Genomic DNA, 13,580 nt, shown 5'->3' with positions numbered 1-13,580 from the left:
GGAAAGGTTCAACCTCTACTGCCATACCATCAGCACCCACCTCAGATGTCACAGACCAATATAATGAAATAGAAGGCATTACTTTCCAGAGCAGCCTTTGTACATACAAATGCCATTCCAGATATTGGAGGAGAGAACCTATGGATGCTTATGCCTTCAGGACAATCTCATCAGTGCAGGCTTAAGTTGCCTCTGTGGGAGAATAAGTAGAAACTCCAAAACAGACTCCAAAGGACTTGCATGCACAACTGCTGCTAATAACTGCATGCATGCAACAGAAGACTGCCCCAACATGCCAGTTTTCCCATCTGATTTAGAAAAGATAAGTCATAAACAGTACTACCAGCTCATTTTGGGTTTTCTTTTCCCACAGGCAGTTATTTTGTCCACAGCAGGGTACAGTTACAGTTTTGGGGGTAGCTTTTGCTTCAGTCATGTTTCAAACCTGTTATCAGAATGTACAGTATTCACCAGTCATGGTGAGGCTTTAACTCTGTGATCACAAGGAAAAAAGGGGCCAGTAGATAAAAGTTTATAGAAAGACAAATGCTTGGTATCCCTCTACTCTCTAACCACAATCTGTTGCTGTCATTCGACTGTGAAGTTGGGACTAATACACCTGACACCCTCTTCAGATGGGTAGATCTCAAACTGCACTGCAACACAAAATACAGACACTTCCTACTCTTAACTAAGCACAGCCGGGAGGCTTTGATCAGCAGTGGTATTGCATAGTGGAAACTGTTCTTATATTATGGCTCTCGAGATCTGCATTAAGTTAAAAGCAGTTGTAAAAAGTGTCCTTAAAAGTACCAGCATGAGTTCTCACATCCACAGAGTGCTCTCTTCCAATTCACCTACAAAACAAACAACTGCCTCTGGCCGATAATCATGTTTGTTTTTAAAGGGCAGCTAAGCTCATGGAAGACAATACAACGCATATTTTCCCATGTTCCTCCAGGAGTGCCCTGGCTGCTCAGCCAGCTGCTGCACTTTGCAGGCAGCTGGACTCTCTTAAATTTTAGTTTTAATGGTGAAACTAACTTTTCAGCCATGAACCAGATTCCAGTTCAGCTTTCTGCATCTCTAGCAGTTGTTTCCGGAAGGCTGCTCAAGTACTGTGGCTGAGTGGCGGCCTCTTTAGAAGTCTCTCCCCTGGAGGATAACCTCAGAAACCATCTTGGCTAGTCTCAGCTTCTGCTTTAGAAGCTGCACTGGAAGGCGCTCCATGGTTTTTAAGTAAAGGCAACACTTTAAAAGGATTGCAGCAGCTGGACTTTAGACACAAGACACTGTCTGCCTTTATCCACAGTTCAAAACACAGCCCACAGCCAGGAGAGAACGATCACATTCCAGCAAAATCGTGTATATCATAAAAAATTTCACTGAAGTCCAGCTGGAGAGTGCAGCCTGAAGAGAGGATTCTCTTTGAAGCCCCACAACTCCTGAGCTCCGTTGGAAGACCCCAGTGACACCTTCGGCAGCCAGAAGACATTACTGTATGGACACACATACACTTCTCTGTAACATGTTAACACCCGGGTCTTAGCTCTCACTGTAGTTTCTTTACCACTCCTTGAAGCTAGGTCTTCACTATGTCTCTGCACTTGACAGAAGAAGAGGAGCTTCCCACCTCCAGCCCAAATTAAAGACACCGGCTACAGCCAGAGCTACCAGCACTGACTGTGCAAAGCTGAGAGCTTCCCTGCATGGACCAGACATCTATCTCTGCCCGTGAGGATCAGGCTTTGATTCAATTCAGCACCTGCTGCTCCTCCCTTTGGTGACTCACAGCCAGCCAGCAAGACCAGAAAGCTTTCATTACGTCAGAGGTGTCACTTAAGCAGGAACAGAGCGTTAACACGATTGTGTTGAGTGAACAAACTCAATCTCCGTACCTCGTCTCATTTCCCCTTCCAGCAGACACTTGACAAAGATTTTCTTTCTCTGGCACTTGCAGAAGCATCCCTTCCCTTGAGAAGCATTTCTCTATCCCATCCACACATACTTTCTCACTCTTATCACTCTCACTCTGCTCTTCAAACGCCAGCATGGGGAATTCACCAGGGCAGATCCATTAAGTCTTCAAAAAACTCCTGCGTCACTGCTGGGTCTTACCAGGCAGGTGGTGCCTGGTGGCTCTTACCACTGCCACTTCACTTTTTTGTCCATTATTTCATGAACAACATGACAAAAGTGAGGTTGACTCCATGCACGATGCTGTTCTATATCCTTCACAGCTTTATTTCCTTCCATAATTAACCTATCTTTACTGAGGAGAGCAACTTTCCCCAATTTCCTATCAGTTGGCTCATCACTCCCCCAGGCAACAGAAGCAGTTTACACTGCAGATGCCACTTCTCAAACAGCAGTCAACAAACAAATCCATTCTGCATCCAAACTGAAAAGGCATGAGTATGAGCTCAGCAAATCACACTTATCTCCAGGTCATGGGTCAAGACTCAAGGAATCAAGAAGCCACTTTAATTAAATATTTTCACTTTTAAGAATCTGGGAAAGAGCCATAAACTCCAGCCAGTCAGACGACTACACAGCACAAGCCAAGCAGTCAGCGGCAGTCATTCTGTGTCTGGAAGATTACCTCTCAGCAAATTATTTACATCTTGCACTCATTCTTATTTTAAACATTTCTTTTAAAAGTTGTTTCCTACAAGCTTGTGTTTAAGGATCTCTGTAACTTCTTATTTTATCTGCTGCATCCTCTCTCCCTTCTGCTCTTTCAGCTTTGACCTAGAAGAGCACAAGAGCTGTGACTAGATCAGTCCACCTCGCAAAACATCCTGCCCCAAAAGAGGAAGGTCAGTGTTCAAAGACATAGAATAAAATCCTTTTCCTGTATAGTGCTCCCCACAAACTGCGAGATCATCTGGCAACAACCAGTCTGACCCCACTAATGCACTCCTAAACTGTTCTGGATTATGGACAAGAACTTGAAAATATATTTCCTTCCTGCCCAGTAGGGTGAGATTCCTGTTTCTACCCATAACTCCTGTGTCAGCAACATCAGTGCTGCCCTGCTCCTTTCCCTGCTCACCAGCAGCTGCAGGGATTTACAGATACATTCCCTGTGTATTTTGTACATACTCACGGTAGTACTTGGAAGCCACACAGCAGTTTGTTGAGACAAAAGGTCAAATTCTGCATGTTACTGCAAATCTTCAGCACCAGCAGAGTTCATCCAGAGCCAAGAGCTTCTCCAGACTGTAGGAAACACTTAAGATGCCATGGGACAAATCAAGTGAATCATGCCAATATGAACCACAGCCCCCAGAAAGCAATGCTAGCAGCTATGCAAACAGCCATACCCTTGCAGTGGCCTTGAACTTCTCTCTCAAACCAGAGGAACGAGACTTAGTCCCTGTTCTGTTGTTAGAAGCACAGAAATCTCTGAAGCACGCAATGGATGTAACATGCCCCAGAACCAGTGCACCTGGTCAACCCATTCCAGTGCAGGCCTCAGAAAATACAGCCATTCTGCCTGTGAGGGCCTAGGAGCAACAAGGCAATTCTTACAGGGGTTGAGGAGCAGCAGGGCCACTTCTGATGTTCTGTATGAGCTACATGGATCTACACTGCTCCAGCTAGCCTGGCTCCAATACGATCCATGGTGCAGCAGCCACTTTCTCAGAGCCAGAAATGCCAGAGATACACCTTTGGGACACAAGATGGACCACATCTGGGCCACGAAGAAGTGTTTGCAAAAATCCCAGTTCCCTCTGCCTCCAAAACAGTACCCTGACCTGGACCAGCTTTTGGCTGAAGTGACAAGTAACACCAGTCACTGATCATTCAGTATTTATGGAGCACACTGCACTAATGGTTAACACTTCCCCCACATCTGGGCCTAAGTTCTCACTCATTCTGGCCTACAACAATGGAATTCCACTATGTATTTTAACTGAGGGTATAATTCCTCATGAGCAGTTTCAAGCTGCTACAAGTCCTCGGACAAGCAAAACACTCAGTGCATTTTCTCCTGAACTGATGGCACTCCCATGACAAGCAAAATGATGACCTTTAAGGTCCATTCCAACCCAAGCCATACTACAAGTCTATGACCAGGCAGAGCAGAGGTACCACATCCTGCCTCCAGGCTGAGCACAACACCAAAGGTAACCCAGGCTTTGTGGCAAACATCTGCCATAGCCTCAGCTATCACAAAACAAGGTCTGAGGGATAAGGAAAGGACTGGGAAGAAGGACAGGACTATCAGCCTACAAGAGTATGCATACATGAGCATTTCTATGAACACACAGCATATTCAGATGACACAAACTTCCCTAAACCCCTTACTACCAGTACCCTCATGAGGCTAGCTGCAAGCAGCTCCCCAGATGAATCCTATGAAACATTCTCCAAGGGCTGCTGCCTTCCTGCTGTTCTTAAGAACATGCAGTACTCACCGAAGCATCCATTTCTACCCACACGTGTAAATGGGCTACCACTTCAAGTTCTCTGTGATCACAGCTCTTCCAGGACTGTGGACTGTGCCTTAAATTAACTCACAAAACAAGCCAGAAAGAAAGAACACAATTTGACAGTTTTATCCCAAGGCTAGAAGGAAGAGAATTAAAAAAGAAAAAGGGGGAGAAAACAAAAACAAAAAAGCCCAGACCAGCCAATAACTCTTTGCACCAAATGAGTAATTTTATTAAGGAAACATCTGAACAAGACACACTGCACACGCAAGTTCTGCAGCTGGAACCTCTCGTAGCTGATGTTTCTCTTGGTGGCACATAAGGCAGAAAATAATTCAGCTCAGCCCTGGAGGGCTTGTGGTGGCTCTGCGGTCACAGCAGGCACAAAGCACGGTAAAACGCTAAAAGCAGGCCTTGTAAGATGTATGGTCTGCTCAGAAGCTTCTTTTTCCCCCCTCTGCAGTGAACTACAAGACCAGATAGGCTCTCAGAGAGATGCCAGAGTTCAGCCTCGAGGGAGAGGCTTCAGATGACCAGAGAGCAGCCCTGGGCCACCACAGCCCTCCAGAGGCTGTCCTCTTCCCAGGAATAATTCCAGTGGCAAACTGCATGCAAAAAGGAAATTCTCTGTATGAACACAGGGGTCACTGCCCCACGGCAGACAATTCAAACGTCCACAGTAAGAACTACAGCCACTACAACAGCTCCACACCCACCTCTTGGAGGAAAATTCCACTGTTTCCATTCCTTTGCATTCAAAGAAGGGGGCTGTGCCATACAAACAAAAAACAGTACATACCACCTGACTCACACCATATCAGTTTTTACTCTAAGCCCACATTGTTTATAAAACAATAATGAAGTGCTAGATAGCACTGAGCGGCTACCTAGTGTTTGCTGAAATACACAGGACACTCATATGGAAACAAAAGGCATCCGTGCCACTTCACATATCTGAAAGCTTCATAAAGTTAGACCTTGTGCTCTGCTCCCCACAGCCACAGCTCAAGGACTGGTGATCAGATTCAGAATAAATTCCACCACATTCTCCTTCCTTCTGGAGACTGGTGGGTAGGTGCAGAAGTCAGAGGGAAGTCGGGAACTCTGGTCCAGAATTTAGGTTAAGGCTCTTTACTTCATGCCTTTTGCACGTGAAGAAAGTGCAATTTTCCACTAAAGACTGAGAATGAGATCCTACTCAAAGGAAGAATTCCCTCTGCTCAAGCTTAAAGTCCACACATAGCCATACATCTGCTAAATCATAGTGAGATCCTTCTGTACTGCCACAGGTTTTCTATTTCAAGAGGATTAATAATGTGCAGGCAACATACTTTCCTGACTATGCAGAAAAATTAGGATACGTAGGATATATCTTTAACACATTTCCACCTAACCTCATGCATGGAGATACATGAGGCTAGATTACTAACCCTTCTGGCACAGCCATGTGAGGAATGCAATATTAAACTATGATTTTCTAAATACTATGACAATATTTAGTCACTGTGTCAAAAATCATTCCAAGACTTCAGAAAAGGTAATGTAGGAGACATACACTCTCTCCCCATGAAAAAACTGGAGGCATACTGCAGCAATGACATGAGGAAACGTAATTCACCACCTCTCTTACCCAAGTTTTACCAATACCAGCTGGAGGTTTCCCACCCCTCCCCACCCCTCCATGAAGGGGGATCTCCTTTTCGGGCCAGGAGATGGTGCCAGAGAAACGCATCCTAAAGAAAGGCAGAGATGTGGGGACAAGGGTGAGGTAGAGAGCCCCACTTTCTGCTGTCAAAGGTGCAACTAGCAGTCTGTTACTATCAGTCCATATGAAACAGAAATTGACAATAATGCTTTTGAATGCAAAAAACAGATGCATATCTCATGAAGCACCTCTAAGAAAAGTTCCGATAACACCCACCTGAGCCAGCAAACACCAGCTTATCATCTTATTCAACAGCTGACAATATTTTGGAATCAAAAATGTGGGATACGTACACTTTTCTAACAAATGTGCTGCCCGGAGGTGCCTGAAGTGTTGTCAGGACAGAGAGGAATCAGCCTTTCTCACCATAGCTGCTGCTGGTTGAGGTATTGCTGCACGCTATTTCTGAGCAGCACGGGGTCCAGTTCAGATTGTGGACACATTCATAAAACCAAGAGTTGTGTGAGCAGCGTGACACACACACACAGAGCAGGCTGTTGTGCAACACAACACTTCAACACTTCCCATCTGCACTCCATTTCAAAGCATATTTTACTTGTTAGCTTCATTCTGAAGGTCCCCCCCCCCAGTTGGGCTGCAAGAGAGGACCCTGCCAAAACGCAGAGCTGAGCAGAAGCATTGAGTCTGTATCTCCATGAACTAAACGTGAAGTAAGAATTAAGTATGCTGTGCCCTACATGCATAGAACCCACTAAACATCAACAGACTTTTGTTTGCTAGAGGATCAGGAGATATTTAGAGAGCAGGATGGCTGTGGCACACGAACGCCACCAAAAGCTCTCCTAAACGAAAGCAAGAATCACGCTGGATTTAGGAAGCGATCATTCAGCCCTATTTTCTGCATCCAACTGAAAGACAATATATTTCCCTTATGAAAAAAACCTCCAGTACGAAAGCTTGCCAAAGGAAGCTCCACTGCAAGGAGCTTTCATTTTAAAAACCCAGTCCTCACGCGTCCCACGGGAAAGCGTTCCGTGCCTTGAGTTACGGAGGTTATCCTCAATGGCACTGCCCGGCGCGCTGGGACACAGCCCTGTCTCCTCGGCAATGCGAGCCCCGAATGAAAGTTTCTGCCCAGCGCCGAGCCCGAAGCCCCGAGTGCCGACCCCCCCCCAGCACCTCCCCGCTGGCCCCCGCGCCCCGCATCCCCGGAGCCTCCCCATCGCTCCGGGCGGAGAGCTCCGCACACCTCTCCGCGCCTCCGCCGGGCTCCGCGTCTCGGCAGCGGCCGTCCCTCGCCGCCCGCGGCTCCGCTTCATCACCTGCCGCCGATCCGCCGCGCTGCTACAGCCGCCGCCGCCGCCTCCCTCCTCCCGGGTGCGGCAGCAGGGCCCCGCTCCGCGCCCCGCCCCGCGGCTCCAAGCTCCGCGCTCCCGCAGCCCCGAGCTCCCGCCGCCGGGAGTGCGCAGCGCCGGAGCTCCGACCCCCGCCCCGCAACCTCGGCTCTGCCCGCCCAGCTCCGAACGCGGGGCTTCTGCGGGAGTGGGAACGGCCGGAGCGGTTCTCGCTGCTACGAGCTCGCTCCGACCACACCGCGCTCCTGTGTACTTTCTCCCCTTTGGAGATGTTCCCACTCGGGGTATCCAAATTAAAATTCCCCACCCAGCTCACAGGGGCTGTTTTCTGCCCTGGAGTGCACCTTGATGTGCCAAAGCCGAGCACATTCATTGCAAGTTGTGTTTTAACATCACGGGGGCATTTTTCATGTCCGTGGCTGTCCCAAGAGCAGTCAGCTGGTAGCCAATACTGTGTCTTTTCACTCATAAAGGCTAACCTATGTAATTGAGGTCAAACGTGACTGTCCGTGCCAAAAGGTCTGGCCATGCACTGGACATAAAACCACTGCTATAGCTAAAAAAACAAACCAAAATATATATTAGTTACCTATGCGGTGAGCTGTCTGCTATCAAGACAAGGATGAAACTCTTCCACTGAGTCCCACGCTGTGTTCCAGCAGCCTTCTAACTGCTATGCTTTGTTCAGAGCAGTCCTGTCTCTCCAGCACAACAGTACCCCATGCAGAGATCACTGTCCCTCTTGTTTTTCAGGATTTTCAGCATGATTCTCAGCCTTTCAGGTGTTTAGAGCGAGGCAGAAGAGACTCTCAGCTTTGTTCCTTGGAGTGAAATGCAGAGGGTTGTGTCAGTGCCCCTGCTCCCAGAGAGCACAGGTTGTTAATTAGGAGCCAAAGCGGAATGCACCAATAGCTAACATACGTAGAGCCAACCTCAGGGGAAGCTTTCCATCTTCAGGATTTGCCTCTTTCTGGGGCTCAATGCTGCGAACCCAGAAATGCCTCTCCTCCAGCCATGATTCATGGCCTGATGTCCCCTGAGAAAAAACCTCAGCAGCCCTTTCATTTAAAAGGAGGAGAAGAGCTCAGATGCTGAGCACAGCAAGGAGGCTGTGGCGCTCCATTGAGCAGGATGTGCAAAAGTGAATGCAAAATTCAGGCAGAAGAAGTTGTCCTAAGTCCCTGCCCTAAAACCGGTTTCTCTGTCATCCCCATGACCTGGTTAACATTATGATTCAAAGAGCTGTGCAGCAGGATTCACACCCCAGGGTGCCTCCTTTTGTCTCTGGAACTGCTTAGGCTAGTGTCATATACAGAGAAGAGACATCAGGGGTTATCCCATGCAATCTTCTGTGAGACTGCTGGATGTGGGACAAAGACACTGAGAAGCTGCTCTGGCCCAGGCAAGGCCAAAGAGCTCTGTATGGACACACAGTCCAGTTAGGCATCAGGAAAGTCCCAAACATTGACTACTTCCCATCTCAGTGGCAGCAGCACAAGGCATTCACAGTTTCTATTTAGGAGCTTGCATTCCATTGAAATTTGGGGGGATCTGGCCTCACCTCTTCCCAGCTCTTATTTTGGAGGACGTTGATAGCATTTTAGGCACACACATGCAGCTATGCACTTCAAAGCAATCTGCTGTGATATAAGCCAAAACAGTATTGGAGTCATATGTTTTCTTACAGATAAAACATCAATTTATAAACATGTAGAGCAAGTCTATCCAACAGAAAAATGACTTCATACATATGCAAGCAACAAGAAATACTTAGAGCAGCTCATCAAATTCCTTTCTGAATCTGAAGGAGAAACTGTGGAAACTACAGCATGAGGATGCCGTTTCCCACTGCAGTCAGAAGAAAGATGCAGAATAATGAGTTTGGTGCTTAGCACGTGGAGTTGCAGTTGCTTCCCATGTCACTGCACAGGGAAAATGCCACTTGTCATCTTGGGGAGTGCTGCAATTTTTTGTCCTTTATCTCTCATCTTCTTTGAGTATACAAGCTCTTAATCCACATTCAGGAAAGCCCCATTCGTACAAGCTAACCATCACTGAAGTCAGCTCCAATAACGTGTTAATATCAGAAGTTAACAAAGAAGCAACTGTGATGATTTCATCAGTGTCGTGTCTGTTCTGCAGCACCTACAATCCCACTATATTGAAGTCCTATCCCAAATACCACCTTCAGTAGCCGGAAGCAGAGGGCACATTTGTTCTTTACTACAGGCACAAACATTTCCTTTCTCCTGACACTGCGATGTGCTGGGCACCAGATGTCTGCCGCCCCTGACACAACACACACATAAGGTCAATTACACCCTACGTGTTCTCAAGATCTGAGATGTTTGTGGAACTGATGGGTAGCAAAATGAATATACATATTTACATGACATTCCTTTGAGAACACAATAAGCATCTATTCAAGTATCCATCCAAGACCGCATATAACCCAGAACAAAAATATGATGTTCAATTTTTTCCTAAAATAAAGCTACAAATTTCAGAATTCTGCCAGAAACCACAAAAATGACACAAAAGAGGGTTAAAACTGAATAGGAGTCCAGTAAGCCAAGAACTGCAAAGGCCACATTCTGCTCCCAGCTATGCCAGTGTAAATACAAAAATCACTCTGCTGACCTCCATGCTTTGCTAGGTTGGCTCTATACATCCAGGCAACGAGCTCCCCAATTCTCTGCAAACACCAGCTTAAAAAAAACATTTCTGCACCACATGCTGTTAACACCCTGTGATGAATGCCACAGAGAAAACTTTTTCCTTAGTGTTTCTTCTGTGCATGAGAACAACAAAAGACTTTTAAAGCCCCCCCAGAAATGTAACTTTAATAGCTCTGACACACAATCACTATAAACATCTCTTGAGAGCTAAGTGCCAGCCCCCCCCAGGGCTCCTGGAGGAGTTCTACCCTCATCCATTCCTGCTGGCTGCAAAACCACCACCACTTTGTGGGGTCTTCAGAAAAAAAATACCAATGACCAAAAGAATTCCATCCAGCTCCAGGTTGGGTTGAAAACACCGCAGAGCCTCATCTGTGGTGGGTTTTTAAATGCAAATTGCAGACAGGCCCTTGCAAGAGCTGTGCTAGTAAACACTCACTTATCCCTCCCACCATACAAACAGTAGGAAATGAAATGAGATGTTTTCCAGTCATTTCTTTGGGGGGTCTGAAGTCTCGTCCCTGCGAGTCAGGAAGCTCTCCAGCTGTACTCCTCAGTTAAGACAGGCTATAATCAGAGGTGTTTTCTCCTATGATAGAAGGATTGGTTTCTTGGGCAAGATATGAAAAGAAAATGTTAAGAAATAGTATTGAAAACTGTTGGGAAATGTAACATCACAATGTTACTAATAAATTCATTTATTCACAGTTATTATTTTCATAGCACTCAAAATACAGCCTTAATTTGTAAGGCAAATATGGATATACTGCTCTTGTCCCAAAGAGCTTACACTGTAACTTGCTATACTAAGGCTAATTAATATTGAAAATATGAAAGTTCACTAGCCTTCAGAACAGAAATTGTATGGAAAATCTCTCTGCTACACCATTTTGTTTCAGTTTGCTAGAAAGTTTCATTGGAGGAGGAGGTGAGACCGCATTCACAGTGCAGTCTGACTGCACCCCTCCGGCCCTCTCTTAGAGTGTCTTCCAAATCACAGAATGGTAGGGTCTGGAATGGACCTCTGCAGGTCTCCTAGTCCACCACTCTAATGAAGGTTAATTCCCTAGAGTACACTGCATAGCAAAGTGTCCAGGAGGGTTTGGGGGCATCTCCATTAACCAGAGGTTGAGCAGAGTGTGGGCAGGGAGCTGTTCATGAACCTCTGTAGTGTTCAGAGACTTTTAGAGCTGACTTCATGCATTTGCAGTGTATTTATAGGTTGATCGTCTAAAAAATCAATTATATATAAAAAAATACCCCACTTTATCAGGATGTTTCATAGAACTCCCAAGTGTGAGGCAAAGTATCCATATTTTACTGCTTTGAACTCATTTTTATTTACTTCTTTATGTGGTCATAGAATTTATTTAGAGGTTACTACAAATCTACAGGGGATAAAGCCTTCTCAAATAGGCTCTTCTCTGACTCAGATATGGACTTCACAACAGAGTAATACTCCTATCAATTAGCACACAACGGTAGACATAAATGTGTGCTGAGGATGCTGCTTCAATCTGCAAAACACAAAGCAGCAACTGAAGTCTGGAGAGCATAAAATAGGAAGGCCTAATGGTACCACTGAAATAGGAAGGGATAATGGCAACGCAGAAATCACACAGTTAAACCCATTTGCCTATCTGCTATTTCTAACATCTGCCACAGTTATAAAATGGCAAGAGTCACTGAGCTGTCTTTCACCCAACCCTTATTTACAGTTTGCATTGCTCTCAGTAGTGTCCTCAGTTTAATTTTTATTTCCGTTTACCTAATACATTCACTTGTTTATGGGGCATAGCCCAAGTTTGGACTCTTACAACATTTATTTGATCAAAACAATCTGTTACCACTGCGATTTTGTTTTCTGGGATGGAAACACTTATCTATGCTTGTCTGTAGCAAAGATTACTTGAGGACCAAGTTTACAATTGGCATTACCCTTTCAGAACAAAAAAAAAGAGAAAGACCAGATTCTGCCCTCCCTTGAATTCAAAGCCGACTCCCAGCAAGACCTCCACACACTGCACAGAGCCACATGCCTTCTCCCAGGTAATCTTTTAGGCATCAAAAGAAAAATATTTCACAGTGATATAATATCTCAAATTATGTACTCACCCTTAGATCTCTATTTAAATTCCATTCTTTTCCCTCCCAAAGGTGATGCCAGTCTGCTCTTAACCTTTCTCCCTTATTGCGCAACTAAGACAAACTTTTATCACGGGGTCGGAGACTGTACTGTTTTTTCCTCACCCTGTTTGGTCTAAAGGTTAACATTTCACAAAGTATCCTAAGGACATTTTCACTCCCAAGAAATATTCTGACAACAAGATTATTTTTAACTCTGCTAAGCTCTGATGAGTGCAAAATGTGACACGGGGTGCTCTGCAGCCCTGGGGAATGCACCAGTCAACAGGGTTTGTGTTCTTCGCAACCTGAACCTTTCAGCAGCAAGACTCTGTGCTCACAGTATGCAATGTACATCTCATTAGAAACCCAAAGGATTGCCAGATAGGTGAAAAATGTGCTTAAAGCCTGCCAGCAGCTTTCTAGAGACAGCAAGACGCTGCCTGGAGTTGGGTGGCCTTCCCACAGATGAGATGTGGCCAACAGAGCACCCAGCCCACCCAGTGATGCTGCGGGCAGCCTGCTCCAAGATGGCAGCTCCAGGTTCTTTCCCTGGCAGTGTTAGAAGTGACACGACAAGAAATGGGACAAGTCCACTCATGACCCTGTAATACATCCTAGGAAAAGCATGAGAGAGATAAGGCGAGAGATGGGCGATGGGAGGGCTGGAGGTTGGCTGCTAGGACATGGGCACTGAAAAACACATCCACAGAAGCAATGCGAGTTCTGGCATGGCACATCTGCAGAGCAGCCAAGGGAGCACATTGCTCCGCTGCAAATACCCAGCACAGTGTTTTGGAACTGCTTTCCCTGCCTGCACCTAGATAGTGGCATTCATGTTGCAGGCAGGGTTGCAGGAGCTCTCTGCTCAGGAATTAACTCCCCATTTGCAAACATACCCTTCCTGTTCACTAGGATTTCCTATCAAAGTAACATTACTCCCTTCTCCTCCTCTACAAACCAATGTAGATTACAGCAGAGGCTGCCCCCTCCAGCAGTGCATATCCCACTCTGGAAGCATTTTACATTACTTTTCCCAGAGTCCTAAAACCAGGATCACAGAGATTGTTCCAAACGTGGCTTTCGCTTTACACTAGAATAGCTTCCATTAATGCAGTAAGCTCTATACTTTATGATATCCAAAGCAGAAGTCCAGATCTTGTTTCCTTTTTAAACATCACCAGCCATCATGCACTTCACCTTCACTTACTTCTCAGTGTATGTCTGAATGCACCAACCACCCACCACTTATTAACGTTTCAAGAGTCTTCCTTAAAACACACGTGAGATTTAGGAAGGATTTTGCTCCAGAAGCCTT

The 13,580-nt window shown here is 45.9% G+C and overlaps 1 protein-coding gene across 10 annotated transcripts in view; it reads right to left on the bottom strand.

Moving 5' to 3' along the window:
* Nucleotides 1–13,580, bottom strand: part of PDZD2 (PDZ domain containing 2) — a 185,488-nt gene that overhangs the window by 102,171 nt on the left and 69,737 nt on the right. For 2 of the 10 annotated variants that reach the window (XM_085528518.1, XM_085528519.1), the window contains exon 1: nt 7,355–7,494. The exons of 5 other annotated variants lie outside the window; for them this stretch is intronic. The gene's annotated coding sequence lies outside the window, so the exon portion shown is untranslated. Of the gene's footprint in view, nt 1–6,437; nt 6,569–7,354; nt 7,573–8,049; nt 8,191–13,580 lie in introns of those variants that run through there. 3 more of the 10 variants (XM_085528514.1, XM_085528512.1, XM_085528515.1) reach the window with 3 other exon arrangements.

This window comes from Coturnix japonica, chromosome Z (assembly GCF_054131305.1).
Source record: "Coturnix japonica strain WE chromosome Z, WE-NBRP24, whole genome shotgun sequence".
Classification (NCBI taxonomy): domain Eukaryota; kingdom Metazoa; phylum Chordata; class Aves; order Galliformes; family Phasianidae; genus Coturnix; species Coturnix japonica.
This window is presented reverse-complemented; position numbering and strand designations above follow the sequence as displayed.